Source organism: Lemur catta, chromosome 4, assembly GCF_020740605.2.
Source record: "Lemur catta isolate mLemCat1 chromosome 4, mLemCat1.pri, whole genome shotgun sequence".
Lineage (NCBI taxonomy): Eukaryota > Metazoa > Chordata > Mammalia > Primates > Lemuridae > Lemur > Lemur catta.
In genome coordinates this window covers 107,440,875-107,451,177 of record NC_059131.1, presented here as the reverse complement: position 1 = coordinate 107,451,177, position 10,303 = coordinate 107,440,875, and positions in this window count along the sequence as shown.

The window sequence follows — 10,303 nt, the reverse complement described above, 5'->3', positions numbered from 1 at the left end:
GTGGGGGGAGAAGGAGAGTGAGGCACTCCCCAGCTGGGCCCAGAGGATAGCGGACCTGACTCCTAAGCGCGGGAACATCCTCCCTTCAGCTCAGCCTTGCTTCCTCCCTTTTCCCTTTGTCTTCTAAGAATGTCTCCCTCTCACCAAAACAGAACAATCCAGGATGCATGCCTCCTGAATACACGCTGCCAACTCTGTATCAGGAATAACATTCCCGGCCGGGCGAGGTGGCTCACGCCTGTAATCCTAGCACTCTGGGAGGCCGAGGCGGGTGGATCGCTCGAGGTCAGGAGTTCGAGACCAGGCTGAGCGAGACCCCGTCTCTACTAAAAATAGAAAGAAATTAGCTGGACAACTAAAAATCTATATATAGAAAAAATTAGCCGGGCATGGTGGCACATGCCTGTAGTCCCAGCTACTTGGGAGGCTGAGGCAGTAGGATCGCTTAAGCCCAGGAGTTTGAGGTTGCTGTGAGCTAGGCTGACGCCACGGCACTCACTCTAGCCCAGGCAACAAAGTGAGACTCTGTCTCAAAAAAAAAAAAAAAAAAAAGGAATAACATTCCCTTTGGGAATTTTTTTCACTTCTAAACGATAATAATAATAATTAAAAAAAAAAGAAATTCAGTGGCTCATTGTTCCGCAAGCACTGGGAAAAAGGAGGAACTAAAGTTTCTGCAGAGTATCACGACACGCCTAGGGGAAGCTGAGCAAAAGGAGCTGATCACTCTGAGCCCAGAGGACTGCTGATGATAGAAGCCCTAACGTGCATCTGAAGTGTCTGCTTACCCTTGGGAGTCATGGCCACAGGTGTGGTAGAAAGAGAAAACCCTAGACTCTGCCTCTCACCAGCCGTGTGACCCTGGGCAAGCCACTTCTCCTCTCTGAGCTTCGATTTCCCTGTCTCCAGTGTAAGAGAACAATGGCTGTCTCAGAGGGTTGTTGTGACAGTCAATGAGGAACCTATAAATTAGTGCTAATGCACATGACTATTATAACTTTTTAAAAATATTGTGAGAGGGAAAAGGGCCTTCATGCTCTGAACCTAATCAGCTTAAAGTAAATTGTAGCACTTGGCAAATACTGCCTTTTCTACTTGGAAATTTCACTTAAAAAAAAGAAAGATGAGGTCAAAGAGACTCCTAAAGAAAAAGGATATTGCTAAACTTTAAACTACCTTGACCCAAAAGTCCCACTTCAGACCACGTTTCCCCTTTCGTTGATATCCTAGTCCAACATGCGCCTGTGCTTCTAGAGGGCCCCAGAATGGACAGATGGGATGAGACTTTGCCCAAATTAGTTTCACTTCCTCTCAAGCACCCTAGGGTCACAGTGATGGAGAATGGTTTTCCGCAGCGCTGAGAGCTACATTTCCATCTGAATCAGCACAAGGTAGGCAAAGGATTTAAGTGAGACAGCTTGGCGACGTCATGAATTTCCCAGCTGTCAACACTGGCACCTCATCACATTTTTTTGTCTTCCTTTCTATGCCCAAATCTAGCAGGCATCCGTGTTCTCAATAACAAAGCCTCTGATTGGTAAAGAGTAAGTGAAGCCAGCTTTGTCTACTACCTAGCTCCCACCTGACATCACAAGGAGGAATTTATGTATTAAGAATAGCAAAGCCAGGCACAGTGGCTCACGCCTGTAATCCTAGCACTCTGGGAGGCCGAGGCGGGAGGACAGCTTGAACTCAGGAGTTCGAGACCAGCCTGAGCAAGAGTGAGAGACCACCCCGTCTCTACCAAAAAGAAAGAAAAAAAAAAAACCCAGCTGGGCGTTGTGGCCTGCGCCTGTAGTCCCAGCTACTTGGGAGGCTGAGGCAGAAGGATCACTCAGAGTCCTGGAGTTGGAGGTTGCAGTGAGCTACAATGATGCCACTGCACTCTACCCAGGGCAGCAGAGTGAGACTCTGTCTGAACAAAAACAAACAAGGCAACTGAACACCCCTCCTCACAACTCCTCACACCTTCTAAAAAGAGAAAAAAATAAATATGAAAATGGAAAAAAAAATTTTTAAAAAGAATAGCAGAGCAAAAAGACAGGAAGAAACTGAGTCCTCAACATCATGGAGCCCACATGCCAGCTCTGAAAGACTTAAGTACAATGAAATCTCCAAGTCTTCTACAAACCAGATGTCCCTGTCCTTCCTGGAACCTCTGCTATCCCCCATAACTCTCTTCTCATCCTGCTCTAACTCAGGCATAAACATCAGTCTGTAGAACTACCAGTGGCCTTGGGAGGATCATTCTCTTTGCCCCATCAGTGTTTCTACTTTATATCCATCCCTACTCCTGTCTAGAGGACGGTATTCAATCACCTGAGACTCACTGGGTCTCAGGGCTTGATGGCCCAAGGAGAGAGGGCATCATGCTTGTTACAGTCTGAATGGAGACACCTGGGGCCCATCTGCCCACCTTCCCCCACTGAAGTGTAAACAGCTACACCTCAGACAACTCCTCTATTTCTAATCGGCCTAGTGTAGAAGGAGTTTGGAGCTGTCAGACACCTGTCAATGGCTAAAAAGAAATATATTAAAAGATCTGTTAGCAGTCACTTTGTGCCAAATAGAACTTGCATTTGTCTCGTCTAAAAAGCTGGCCATTAACTCTGAACAGAATTTCACTGATGCTGTTAGAAAATATTTTACCACCAAATGAAAATAAAGATGAATTGCCTCTCTGAAGAAGTACAAGGTAAGAGATAATAAAAAAAAGAAAGTTGACACATTTTTGTTTGATGTTTGATGACATTCCATGTCCCAGAACATTGCTTTGGGAATTATTTTCTCCTTTGATCTGCAGAGCAGTAGGAATAGACATAGAGGCCACTTATATAAAAGAATAACCTGGGTACGTAGATAAAACTAAAGCATTTGCCAGGGATGGGAAAAGCACACCTATTTAAATATGCAGAACCTTAACTCCTCTGTCTGGCTGACTATTAAGAGGTAATTCCTTCTCTGTTCCATACCATATCTGACAGTTACCCAGCAAGATTCTTCACTATAAAGAGCATTGTCAAATTTGTCTTTCAGAGTGATTTCATTTCACTGCCAGATCAACCCTCCCCAGGCATAACTGCCATCTGCCTCTTGCACAATATCTTCTACCCCATAGACCACAGAGTTGCACTGGGCTTCCACTCTGTAGCCTGTGTGGTCCTTGGATGATCAGATGCAGGTATATAACCTTTTCAATGTGTCTCTCTCCCACTTCCTTCTCTCGCTTTCCTGCGCCCATTACAAACTACCCTCCCCACCCTGATACTTCCATCCTTCGCGCGGTTTTGACCTTAATCTTGCTTGGCTCCTCCTCCTGACTAGGCCAGCCTTCGAGCATCCATGAGCTGCATGATATGGAATAAACAGAAGTCACTAGATTTACATCAAAATCCTGGCTTTTTCCTAGATTGGACAGAGCAAGATGGCCGAATAGAAACCTCCAACAATTGTCCCTCCATACAAACACCTAATTCAACAACTATCCACGCAAGCGAGCACCTTCAGAAGAACCAAAAATCAGCTCACCAAGGCCGTACCCCCAGGAGTCTGCAAGAGTCACAGCATGAGTGGGCTTGGGGGACTCCCAGTGCGAATACGGCTCCTGTGACCAGAGATTTAGACCACAGCACTCCATTCCCTGAGCATGTGGAAAGCCTTCTCAAGAAGGATGGGTTCGGACAAGCCCAGACTGTGAATAGTACAATATACACCTAAATCTTCAATGTCCAGACATCAGCAAACATCCACAAGCATCAAGAACATCCAGGAAGACATGACCTCACCAAATGAACTAAATAAGGTACCAGTGGCCAACTCTGGAGTGATGGAGATAGGTGATTTTCAGGCAAAGAATTCAAAATAGCTGTCCTGAAGACGCTCAATGAACTTTAAGACAACAGAGAGAAGGAATTCAGAAGCCTATCAGAGAAATTTAACAAAGAGATCGAAATAATAATTTTTTTAAATCCTGGCTTTTTCCTTCCTTGCTGTGTAAGCTTTGTCAAGTTATATAACTTTTCTTAGCATTTCTGCTTTTTAAAAAAAAGTAGTTATAGGACAGACATGGTGGCTCACGCCTGTCATCTCAGCAGTTTGGGAAGCCAAGGGAGGGTCACTTGAGCCCAGGAGTTTGAGGCCTGCCTGAGCAACACAATGAGACCCCTGTCTCTATAAGAAATTAGCCAGGCATGGTGGCACACACCTGTACTCCCAGCTACTCGGGAGGCTGAGGCAGAAGGATCACTTGAGCCCAGGAGTTTGAGGATGCAGTGAGCTATGATGATGCAACGGCACTCTAGCCCAGGCAACAGAGTGAGACCCTGTCTCTAAAAAAAAACAAAGTAGTTATAATACTACCTCATAGGATTTTTGAGATGACTAAGTGAGAAAATGTACATATGACTTATGGTACATTAAGTGCTCATTAAATAGCAGTTCTTTTCTTCCCCTCCTTCTGTTCCCTAAAATAGTTCTGGCTTGGAAGACTCCGTCGTAGGCTACACTAAATAGTTTGGTATTGTTATTACCCAGATTTCATTCAATACTTTCATTCCTCATTCTAAGGAACACAGTAACATGTCAGTTTTGGCACTTTCCTCTGGGGAAGTAATAACATTTTTTTGTCATAGGTCATTTTCACAACTGTCCCCTTACCCTCACATAATACCACAGGGTTGGCTCAGATCGAAACCGTCAGGATCCTCAGTGGTTTTACACTTAGCACCAGGAAGCCTCTGTTGGCCTCTGGAAACCAGAACAGCAACAACCGAGAAGTTTCTGCTTCACTTCGACGCAGAGGGCACTGCCGAGAAAGGGCGTGAGGGCTGCGTGCCCAAGTGTGGCCTTTAGAAGTAGAGCTGAACAAGAGGTGAGGATGTGGTACCGAGGCCTGTGAACTGCAGACGCGTAGCTGTGGGAACAGTGGCCCCTAGGGAGCCACTGGCACAAACCCGTTCACGGCCACCCGCAAACAGAGCCTTCGAGAAACAGAAAGGGTTTTCCAACGTTGCTTTTTACCATAAAAAGGATTACGTGTCACCTTAGCTCTCAGGACGATTTGATTTGATGCTGCCTGCATGGGTCCCATTTATAAGGAAAAACAACTTGGAAAATCATGAATTGTTTTTTCCTTTATACATCAGTTCCAAAGTTTCTTGGTTTAAGCCAGAGGCTACAGATCCAATTGCAAACAGAATGTTTTAAATTAGTTGGGCTCTGTAAAAAAGAGGCACAGAAATGGAAATAAATACTTCTGATGTAGGAGTCTGAGCACAAGCTTTCCAGAGCTAGTGTGTTCCCCCAGGATGTTGGGGATCCAGTTTCCTCCTCTCTTTTTGCTCTGCTATCCTCAATACTTAACTTCCACCGTGTGCTGTCGGATGGTTGCTCTGGCTCCCACTGTCACGTCCACATTCCAGCTGGCAGGCAGGAGAAAAGGAGCAGGAGAAGACATCCTGCTTCCCTTTAAAAATACAGTCTATAAATTCCAAACACCAATTCCACTTTCATCCCCTTGGCCATAATTTAGTCACAGGGTCACACCTAGCTACAAGAGAGCCGGGCATGTAGGCTTAGGTGGGCAGTCTTGAATCTAGCTGGAACATTACAACAGAAGAAGGAAAGAATGTCTGTTGGAAGACAGCCAGCCCTGTCCGCACGAGGGACCAGACGGGACAGCGAGTCAGTGACTCCCGCGGGTGTGACGCATGTGCCGCCTCGTGCGTGCTGGGGCACAGAGCAGGCGGGACGCCCCGCCCTGAGCTGCAGCCGCTCTCACCACAGATAACACTGTCATGCCGAGATTCAGGCTCAGTATCCACATCTGCTGGTTTTCACAAGAAGTCAGAAATCAACATTTAAAAAAATATGAAATCTCCCAATTTTAAAATGTTGGCTCAAAAAAATTGTTTTTAAACACCATGTGGGCCAAATATATCTGTGGACTGGATATGGCCCAATAACTGCCATTTGGGGCCCTATTTAGATTCGATTTGCATTGAAGTGTCTCTTGTGCTTAAATCTCTGCCTGAAATTCAAAACATTTGAAATCCAAAATTAGTGCTAAAAGGCAAATAGGCTCAGTAAAGAGCTATTATCAAGACAAAGCAGTCAAAGTAATTAATCTATTTGGCTTATTAGTTGGACATTGAAACATGAGAAAATCACGGGTTGGCCATGAATGCGCGCCAGGCCAACGGACTGGAGGAAGCTCTCGGGCCCGCGTGTCGCGTGCGCGGCGGAGCCCACCTGCACGGCCTCGGGACAGCGCACGTGTCGCGTGCGCGGCGGAGCCCACCTGCACAGCCTCGGGACAACGTGCGTGTCGCGTGCGCGGTGGAGCCCACCTGCACGGCCGCGGGACAGTGCGCGTGTCGCGTGCATGGCGGAGCCCACCTGCACGGCCGCGGGACAGTGCGCGTGTCGCGTGCGCGGCGGAGCCCACCTGCACAGCCGCGGGACAGCGCGCTGCCCGAGCTCCCGCCGTGGGGCCCCCTGGCTGCCGCCCCAAGTGGCCCTCCGGATCCAGCGCCGCGTTCACGGGAGGGCCGCACTTCCCGTGAGCACAGAACAGGGGACTCCCGTGCTCAGCTTTGGCGCCAGGACTGCGCCTGCCAGACCTTCCTCACTCTTCCCGGCCGACCCTCCCTTCTGCCGCGGAGGTCCGAGCTCCCGTCTCCGGCCTCCTCCTCCCAGATCTTTCACGGGCTTGTCCTTCATAAACCTCTTGCGCGTTCCGACTGACACACGGTGCTAATGACCACGACAGCACACGGAGAGCGAACTTCGCACCAGGCGCTGTGCATGCGCGAGCACAGTTCTGAGAAGGAGAATTAGACTCTCAGGCAGTAAGAAAAATAATGCCTAACTCTACTGAGCACGTTCCACCTTCCAGCACCCTGACTGGGGCTTCACGCGGACTGTCGTCACAAAAATCCTAAGGTGGGTAATGAATTGCTGTCCTCCTGATTTTACAGCTGTGGAACTGCGTTGATTAACTTTTTCATCTTCCTAGTAAGTGGTAGACAGTAATTCAGACCCAAATTTGTCTTGCCTCTAAAGCCCAGTTGTTCAGACATCAAATATTTATGTACTCCCTTCCGAATTTTACTAGTTTTAAATATCACCACATACTGTCCTCATGACTTTTTTTATAAACAGCACCATACAATTCTTTACTTCATATTTTTCTTTAAATTAATTGAGTTTTAAAATTTGAATATATTTATTTTTAAAAGGAAACATAATGGCCCTAAAGTAAATTGTAAACTGTTATCCCTTGCCATAAATTAAAAGTAATCCCCAGGGAGGAGAGGAGGGGTAAAAACCTACCTAACTGGTACAGTGAACACTATTTCGGTAACAGGCACACTTACAGCTGTGACTCAAGCATTACAAAAGTGACCATGTAACATAAACGTTTGTACCCTCCTTAATACTTTGAAATAAAAAAAAATAAAGGTAATCCTAAAAATGATCACAATAAAGACAAAACAATACTAGCAAAGTTTATGTAGACAATATTATAACATTCAACTAGAAACTATATCAAATTAAGGCTCCAAATCTGAGGTCTGCACTCATTTTATTTTTGTTTTTTAAAAGGGAGATTAACAAGTGTTAGATGTTAAAGATGTACTAACTTCAAATGAAGACTTTTTTTCTTGGCAAAACCAAAAAGATTGAAAAAAAATTGAAAAGGACTAACTTTCTCAGTGTGTGCACAGTGCTCTTTAATACAGTGTCCTAGTAGCCCTAAAATCCTCTTGGTTGGTACGTTTCGGGAAATAATGACAGACATGAAAATGGAGAATGCTCATCTGAATGGGAAAAAAAATGTATGCAACTGTCTCTCACCCCCAAAAGAAAATAAAAGAAAATCAATTGCATTGCTCTTCAACAGTAGCTGGTTCTCAGTGCACATAACTGTGTGCTCTGGTTTATCTGGAGGGTACAATCTTTTAAAAAGCAAAACAAACCAGAGTGTGCAGCATAAATGAACCCTGCCTTTTGGGCAGGTGTATCCGGTAGAGAAACAAAACAGGGCTCTGTGGTTAGGCCGCCGGCGCTGGGGTTCAGCACATTCACAAATCAGCCCGCCGGGGAGGGCCTGAACCACACACGCACCACTCGGGGCCTCTGTGGGGTCGGAAGACAGGCGAAGCCGCCGTCCCACCTGCCGGACCCTGCGTCCAGCCTTTCTCGCCGGAGCCACCACGTTCCTTACATAGACAAGGAACAAAATCCTGCTCCCACAGGTCGCATGGCCAGCTGCAGCGTGAACACTTCCCAGGAAGTCATACCCCCACCGTCCAGGGCTTAACCCCAAAAGAAAAGGCCAGTATCTGGCTGCTCTGTCAACTGGACAGTGTTTTGAGCCCAGCAAGAAGGTGGAGAGGGTTTGTCAGCAACCCTGCTTTCTGCCTCTGCGTTCCCGGACCTATTTCCATTACCTATCCTTTGTGTTTGGTTTGGAGAATGGCTGGCAAATGTAGTTGGCCTTGAAAAGTCGAGAGAGCACTGGGATGCCACAGTGGAGAAATATTTCAGGTCCTCCATTCATTCTCACAGAGTCCCAGCCCTGTGCCCACTTTGCAGATGGGAACTGGGGAGATAAAGTGAGTCACTGAATGCTGAGGTCTGATAGCAGGTCTCTAACAACTAACTCCTCACCCTGCACTTCTTCAGATCTCTGGATTTCTGGGATATCATTCTTTTGAGTAAATCACCATCCCCAGCAGACATAAGTAGTAGAGGAGGGAGAAACAATAGTTTTCAAGTGCTAAACACCTTAAATGGCTCATCCCATTTAATGCTAAAATCTCTATGATATGTGTATATATACACACACACACATTAATATAATCCCCCCCACCGATGAGGAAATTGAAACACAAAGAGGTTAATTGTCAAAGATCACTCAAAGTGAGGATTCAAGCCAAAGTGGTCTAACCCCAATGTTCAAACTCATAATCACTATGCTGCCTTTTGAGGCCAATATACCTGAGTTCAGATCCAGGCTCTGCTAGTAGATGTGTGACCGGGGCAAGTCTCCTGCGCACTCTGGCCACTGTTTTCTTATTTGTAAAGTGAGGATAAAAATAGCGCCTACTGCTAAGGCTGTTAAGAAGAGAAGTTCAACAAGATAATGCAGGTAGCATGCTTTGCACGGTGCCTGGCGTGCGAGAGGAGCTTGATAGATGGTATTATTCACAGCATAATCATGGCCCAAAGGATTGATCCACTTCCTCTTTCCTTCTCTCATGGCTATCCTCTTTTCTTTCTAGCTCCCACCTGCTGCGGACCTAAGCAAGGACTTCCGTTTTATCTTGCCCATCCCTCTGTGGCTGATCTGGGTAGGGGAAGCCCACAAGACAGAGAAAAACTCACCATCCTCAGTCTTTCCCCTTCAGGGCTGCATGCAAGGAACCATGGCAGGCTCCACAAAGCACTTTCAGAACCATCTAGGAGTTTTTAAGACAGTGACAAAATCCAGGAGGTAGATGGCATCATAGAACTGTTTGTCACAAAAGCTATACCGGCATGGGGACCTCTGAGAACCAGTCAGTGTGCTGAAGAGCTACATGTGCCCCAGGACATTTCGGAGAGTGAGTCCACTGTGAAGAGTGAACTGAGAAATGACCATTCTTTGATGAGAACCACAAAGCTTGCAGAAATGCTTTGTGTGGCGGTTTTAAAATATGTCCACAAATTCTCTGACCAACTGGTTCCATTAAGAAGGGGAGTCTAACTCCCTTATCCTTGAATATGGGCTGGACTTAGTGACACTGTGTGACTTCTAAAGCTATGTTATAAAAGGTGTTTGAGCCTAGCTGTCTCTCCTGGGATGCTTGCTCTGCAGTCCTGGCTGCCACAGGAGGAGGAAGGTGGGCGGCGGCAGAGAGGCCAGGTGCAGGTGCTCTGATCCTCAGCCTTGACTCAAGTCCCAGTGAACAGACAGCCCTTGAGATGACCCAGCTTCAGTCACTATCTGACTACATCTCAGGAGAGACCTCAAGTGAGAGCCACCCCCTGAGTCTAGCCAACAATGAAGGCTTGTTGTCTTGTGCCTCTGAGTCTAGCCAACAATGAAGGCTTGTTGTCTTGTGCCTCTGAGTCTGGAGCTGTTTGTTACACTGCAATGAACAACCGAAACACTGCAGCGTGTTTCACAAAGCTCCGTGTGTGGGTCACTGCTGGCCACCATGAGCTTTATGTTATTACGGATGTTTGATTCTTAAAAACTGTTAGTTTAGCACTTATTTTCCTAATACATGACAGTTTTAATTAGGTGCTTATCAAA